We start from the raw sequence: 7,435 nt of genomic DNA on the forward strand, positions 1-7,435 counted from the left end.
GTTCTATTCTATTTTCTATTCTATATTCTATTCTATATTCTATTCTATGTTCTACTCTATTCTATTCTAACCTTATTCCAGTTCATTCTATTCTATTCTATATTCTATTCTATTTTATGTTCTATTCGAACCTTATTCCATTCCAGTTCATTCTATTCCATTCTACTCTATATTCTATTCTATTCTATTCTATTCTATTCTATTCTGTATTCTATTCTATTCTATATTCTATTCTATGTTCTATTCTAACCTTATTCCATTGCAGTTCATTCTATTCCATTCTATATTCTATTATATTCTATTCTGTATTCTATTCTATGTTCTATTCTATATTCTATTCTACTCTATATTCTATTCGATTCTATTTTGTATTCTATTCTATTCTATGTTCTATTTTATATTCTATTCTATGTTCTGTTCTATTCTATTCTATTCTAACCTTATTCCATTCCATTTCATTCTATTCTATTTTATATTCTATTCTATGTTCTATTCTGTTCTAACCTTATTCCATTCCATTTCATTCTTGGCCAATAAAGAATTCTATTCTGTTCTATTAAAAGCCTAAAGAACAGGAATCATAGCTTAGCCCAATAATACTAATAATTCAATAGTGAACTGAGCTTTAAAACAAAGGATTGAATTGTGTCAACACTTCCTACACCCCAAATGTTTAATGTACGTAAAAGTAAAGACTTTTACTAAAAGTAAAGACTTTTACGTACACTAAACACCGACACCGTGTCACAAATCCACCAGCCTTTCTCTGCCCTCTTTTTGTAACTATAATGATGCTGTTGCTTAACAATAATGCCTTCTATTTTGGACTTGACAGCAAATCCACCCAAAGGAAGTACGTAGGATGGATGAAAACAAATGTTAAATCCTAAACCAACCAGAAGGAAGCGCCGGAAACTGGCAGAGAGGGTCACAACCAGCTATCCAAAGCAGCCAGTTAACAAGGGCCCAACAACAAGTGCGATCATGTGACCACGGAGGGGAGAGGCAGACGTAACTTTAATAACAGATTGTGAGTAGCTGGGGGGGGGGGAACCATGGTAATTTTGAACAATTAAGGGAAAGGTTGTAAGTTGAGGAGGATGGATGGATGGATGAATGGATGGATGGATGGACGGACGGACGGACAGACAGACAGATAGATTGATAGAAGATAGATAGAGATAGAAGAGAGAGAGAGAGAGAGAGAGAGAGAAGATAGAGATAGAAGATAGATAGATAGATAGATAGATGATAGATAGATAGATAGATAGATAGATGATAGATAGATAGATTGATTGATATAGATAGAAGATAGAGATAGAAGATAGAGAGAGAGAGAAGATAGAGATAGAAGATAGAGAGATAGATAGATAGATAGATAGATAGATGATAGAGATAAAGATAGATAGATAGATAGATAGATAGATAGATAGATAGATAGATAGATAGAAGATAGATAGAGATAGAAGATAGATAGATGATAGATAGATAGATAGATAGATAGATAGATGATAGATAGGTAGGTAGGTAGGTAGGTAGGTAGATGATAGATAGATAGATAGATAGAGAGAGAGAGAGAGAGAAGAGATAGATAGATAGATAGATAGAGATAGAAGATAGAGATAGAAGATAGATAGAGAAAGAGAAGATAGAGATAGTAGATAGATAGATGATAGATAGATAGAAGATAGAGATAGAACATAGATAGATAGATAGATAGATAGATAGGTAGGTAGGTAGGTAGGTAGGTAGGTAGGTAGGTAGGTAGATGATAGATAGAGAGATAGAGAGAGAGAGAGAAGAGATAGATAGAGAGAGAGAGAGAGAGAGAGATAGAAGAGATAGATAGATAGATAGATAGATAGATAGATAGATAGATAGATAGATATAGATAGATAGAAGATAGAGATAGAAGATAGATAAAGAGAAGATAGAGATAGAAGATAGATAGATAGATGATAGATAGATAGAAGATAGAGATAGAACATAGATAGATACATAGATAGGTAGGTAGGTAGGTAGGTAGGTAGGTAGGTAGGTAGGTAGGTAGATGATAGATAGATAGATAGATAGATAGATAGAGAGAGAGAGAGAGAGAGAGAGAGAGAGAGAGAGAGAGAGAGAGAGATAGAGAGATAGAAGAGATAGATAGATAGATAGATAGATAGATAGATAGATAGATAGATAGATAGATAGATAGATAGATAAGTAGGTAGGTAGGTAGGTTGGTAGGTTGGTAGGTAGGTAGGTAGGTAGGTAGGTAGGTAGGTAGGTAGGTAGATAGATAGATAGATAGATAGATAGATAGATAGATAGATAGATAGATAGATGACATACAGATAATTTGATACTGGTTACAAGTGAAATTTTTTTAAAAATCCTCTTTCTCAGGGACCTACAGGAACAAAAGTCCATCTCAGACCAATCATAAAATGCTTAGAAGTCATTTTAGAAGACTGCCAGAGCTGAAAGAAAGCCATGGGGGGGGAGGGGGGATGCCCATCGTCTTTGAGAAGCAAAGCCAATCTAAGACAAGCGGGCATCAAAGGAACTCCCTAGGAAGAGGCCAGGGTCGTAAATGAAATCTTGCCTTTTTTGCACCATTCTCTTTGCAGTCCTCATCTCATTAACCTAACCTCTCACCCTAACCACACCTGCATCCAATCACAGGTATATTCTAATTTGCATAACTTTATAATTGAAGGGGTGTGTGTGAGTGAGTGAGGGGGGGGAGGAGGGAGGGGGAGAGAGGGGAGGGGGAGGGGAGGAAGGGAAGGAATGAGGGAGGGAGAGGGAGGTAGAGAGGGGGAAGAGAAGGGGGAGGGGAGGGAGGGGAGGGGAAGGAAGGGAGAGAGAAGGAGGGAGGGAGAGGGAGGGCTAAAGGGAGAGAGACTACAATTTTGGGGCTGAGATTCATCTTCAGTTAACCCACCCTGCCCTCTGGTGGCTAAAGAGACAGATTTGCACTCGTTTCTCGCTTTTACATCCATGCACCTGGTTAAAGGAGCCGAGGTGGCGCAGTGGGTAGAGTGCAGTACTGCAGGCCACTAGCTGACTGCTAGTTCAGCAGTTCAGTGGTTCAAATCTCACCGGCTCAGGGTTGACTCAGCCTTCCATCCTTCCGAGGTGGGTAAAATGAGGACCCAGATTGTTGTTGGGGGCAATATGCTGACTCTGTAAACCGCTTAGAGAGGCCTAAAAGGCCTATGAAGCGGTATATAAGTCCACTGCTATTAAGAGGGAGTTAAAAGTTCTGATCATTTCTTTATCTGAGGCTGTTTTTCCAGCAAGAGTGTAGAAATGGTTCCCTGTGGCTTTCTTCCGTCCTATCCCTCACCGGGGGGGGGGAATCTTCTGGGTCCCCTCCAGCCCCCAGACTCTTTTTCTTTTCTTTCTGCAAACTCTAAGGGCTTCCCCCAATCTCCCCCCCTGCCCCACCCCCTCTGATACCTCCTTCGTGTGCATGGAGAATGATACTGGGATGAGTTTTGCTAGTCATTTTTGAACTGGTATCTTCCAGTCCTTGAACATTGCTATTCGATCACTGTATACATTTTTTAAAAAAAAAATTATACATCTGTTCCGAAAAGAAAAATAAAGACGTTATGGTCTCACAGCATCCAATTAATCATAACTGTATTCCAGGATGTAGTTTCTTTCTTTCTCTTCCTTTTTTCTTTTTCCTTTCTCTCTCTCTATTTCTCCCTTCCATTTCTTTCTCCATCTTTCCTTTTCTTTCTTTTTTTACTTTCTTTCCTCTTTCCTTTTTTCTTTCTCCCTAAATCTCTTTTTCCCTTTAATTCGTTTTTTCCTCTCCTTTCATTTCCCCCTTTTTCCTTCCTTCCTTCTCTTTCTTTCTTTCTTTCTTTTCTTTCTTTCCATTCAACATATTCTTTTTGGGTGTGTGTTTGTCTCTTTTCAGGGGCTCATAAAAATAAAAATAAAACATCCGCTCCCAAGGCCAGTAATCTGAATTATCCTTATTTTCTGTACCAGCCTGTATTGATGACTTGCAGCAGTGCCCTATTCAATAGAGATTAAAATGTATAATATTCCCATTTACAGCAGGAACTTTCCTGTTGATCTTGGCGGGATGGTAATTTATATATTAAAGTCGCGTGGGAGTATCAGATGTTTTATAGGGAACGGAGGGAGCTAAACACCGCGCCACGGGATCACATTCCGTTCGCCTGGCTATTGAATACTCACAAACAATACGTGCAGGAGAGGATTATGAGCACAAAGAATTGTTAAGTATTAAAGCAGTGTGTCTTTTGCCTTGACAGGTAAAGTCAATACAGTTGCAGAGGCCTCTAATGTAGGCAGCTGTAAGTGATGCCACATTCACTTGGAGACTCCAAGGAGAAGACAGATTGGGTTGGCGGTCTAATATTCCCCTTCATACCCTTCTGCGTGGCGCGTATCTCAATCTGACACCACTCAAAAGGGGGAAGATCTAATTGTTGACAATCTATTTCACCGTCGCTGTTAAATACCATGACGATTAAGCTGCAAGGGGCGTTTTCGCATTTAAGAACAGATGCACAGCTTAATATATCAGCTATTTATTGAATGGGGAGGGGGGGAAATCCTAAAAACAGATATCAGTCCAACCTGTCACTGATTAGTCAAGCAGCTGCTTTAAGGGAGAAAGAAGAAAATAGCTCCTCGTAACTGATTTCTGCAAGCTAGTGATGTATTTCCTTTGGCAAAATGTAATATATTAAAAGAGAGAGGAGGAGGAGAGGGAGAGGGAGAAGAGAAGGAGAGGGAGAAGGATGGGGAGAAGGAGATGGAGGGGAGAGATAAGGAGAGGGAGAGGGAGAAGGAGAGGGAGAGAGGGAGGGAAAGAGGAGAGGGAGAAAGAAGGAGAGGGAGAAGAACTTAATTAAAAGAGAGGAAGGGGAGAGGGAGGAGGAGAGGAGGAGAGAGAAGAGAAGGAGAGGGAGGGGAGAGATAAGGAGGGAGAAGGAGAGGGAGAGAGGGAGGGAGAGAAAAAGGAGAGGGAGAAAGGAGAGGGAGAAGAACTTAATTAAAAGAGAGGAGGGGGAGAGGGAGGAGGAGAGGGAGAGAGAGAAGAGAAGGAGAGGGAGGATGGGGAGAAGGAGAGGGAGGGGAGAGGGAAGGAGAAGGAGAGGGAAGGAGGGAGAGAGGAGAAGGAGAAAGAAGGAGAGGGAGAACTCCCTGACCGCTGTCCGTGGTCCTGATGATTCACTTAACAATGCAGTGATTCGCTTAACATCTAAAACCTGACATGACTCTTTTAACAACTCCTTGCTTAGCAATGGGCATTCTTGTCCCAAATGGGGTCATATGTCAAGGACTTCCTGTAAGGTCTCCAAAGTTTAATTTCTAGTGAAATCATAAATACAGCCGTGACATTTTCTTGGGAACGATATGGCAGCGGTTCGTGGTTTTCCATCAACTTCCAGAACAGATCTTCTAAGAGTCTGTGTTTGGTATGTCCATGAGGTGTGCAATCCAAACTTTTTCATGCGGCTGTTGACAAAAATAGGATTGCCAACATGATCGGCAACGTCCGATGACGGATATGGCAGAAAAAGGAGAAGGAGGAGTAGGAGGAGGAAGAAGAAGATAAAGAAAAGGAGGAGGAAGAATTATTTAATTCTTGTGTGTGTATATGTGTGTGTATGTGTGTGTGTGTTTTCGTAGATTTTCACAGGTACAGGTATGCAGGTCTTGGTGTATTCGGGTCTTTTCCCATGTAAGATTGAGAGTATCTTGGCGACGTTTCAACAAGGTCTCACTTGCTATCTTCAGACTGGGCCCTTCGACTTCGTGCTTGTGAGAGTAAGGCGTGGTCAGAGCTGTTGTCTTTCTATAAATCTTGGTGGGGGGTGGGGGGAATGCTGGCTTTGTTGCTGTAAGTGGGTTGATTGGCTGTGTGGTTGTATCCTGATTGGTAGATGGAGTTGATGTTTGTAGATTGGTTGGCTGTTTCGTATCATACTGTGTGGCTGAGGTGCTGGCTATGTGTCCGATTGTTCTTTTGTGTTGTAACGACCTGGGTGGTGAGTGGGGTGTATGTATGTATGTATGTGTGTGTGTGTGTATGTATGTATGTGTGTGTGTGTGTGTGTATGTATGTATGTGTATATATGTATATGTATGTGTATATATATGTGTGTGTGTGTGTGTGTGTGTGTGTGTGTTTTATTTGTGCTGATAAATAAATAAAGGGAGACTAGTATAGATCTATTTCAAGCTATTTAGCTCTCATCAGCTAGCCATACCCTTACTAGGATTTGAACCTGGGCTAAATTGCATACTAGGCAGAGTTCTTAGCCATTAGGCCACAGGCTCTTATCCGTTATCAGCGAAGCCAGGGTGAAACGTATCTATTAGATTTTTACAACCCCTGGTAAGCCCCAATTATGGGAGGAAGCCAACTGCTTCCATCTAATGGCTAAGAACTCTGCCTAGTATGCAATTTAGCCCAGGTTCAAATCCCAGTAAGGGTATGGCTAGCTGATGAGAGCTAAATAGCTTGAAATAGATCTATACTAGTCTCCCTTTATTTATTTATCAGCACAAATAAAAAAACACAAATATAACAAAGGCAACAGTAAAAATATTGGGTTTCTGTCGTGATGGACTCTTGTGGCGAGCCAATTGACAGATGATGGAAGCAGTTGGCTTCCTCCCATAATTGGGGCTTAACAGGGGTTGTAAAAATCTAATAGATACCTTTCACCCTGGCTTCGCTGATAACGGATAAGAGCCTGTGGCCTAATGGCTAAGAACTCTGCCTAGTATGCAATTTAGCCCAGGTTCAAATCCCAGTAAGGGTATGGCTACCTGATGAGAGCTAAATAGCTTGAAATAGATTTATACTAGTCTCCCTTTATTTATTTATCAGCACAAATAATAATAAAAAAACACAAATATAACAAAGGCAACAGTAAAAATATTGGGTTTCTGTCGTGATGGACTCTTGTGACACACACACATACATACATACATACACACACACACATACATACATACACACACACACATACACACAAACACACACATATGTTTGGTACATCTATGATGTGTACAATCCAAATATTATGTTATTATACCAACGTCGCTATACAAAACACCAAAAATGCCAGGATAATGGAAGACATTTGAGTCCTTCTAATGACACATAATGTTGCAGCTAATTGATGTTTTTGTGCACATTTTTTATTTTCTGAGGAGTGTTATCCGTAACCTTGAGTCCTGCCTTCAGCTGTTCTTCTCTCATTCCGTCTCAGGGATGGATAATTGAAGAGCGTATTATAACTTCATGCATGGGATGGATCAAAAGGCCAAACCATTAGGGGCCAGGCTCCGTTTCCTCTCGAGCTCTTGAGTAGCATGGCAGAGAAAACAAACCTTAATAGATCTCCAAGGATACATGATGGGTCCAGAACGACATTAAATT

The sequence above is a fragment of the Thamnophis sirtalis genome, unplaced genomic scaffold, assembly GCF_051295495.1.
Source record: "Thamnophis sirtalis isolate CommonGarterSnake01/CBP01778 unplaced genomic scaffold, rThaSir2_p1.2 scaffold_14, whole genome shotgun sequence".
NCBI classification, from domain to species: Eukaryota; Metazoa; Chordata; class Lepidosauria; order Squamata; family Natricidae; genus Thamnophis; species Thamnophis sirtalis.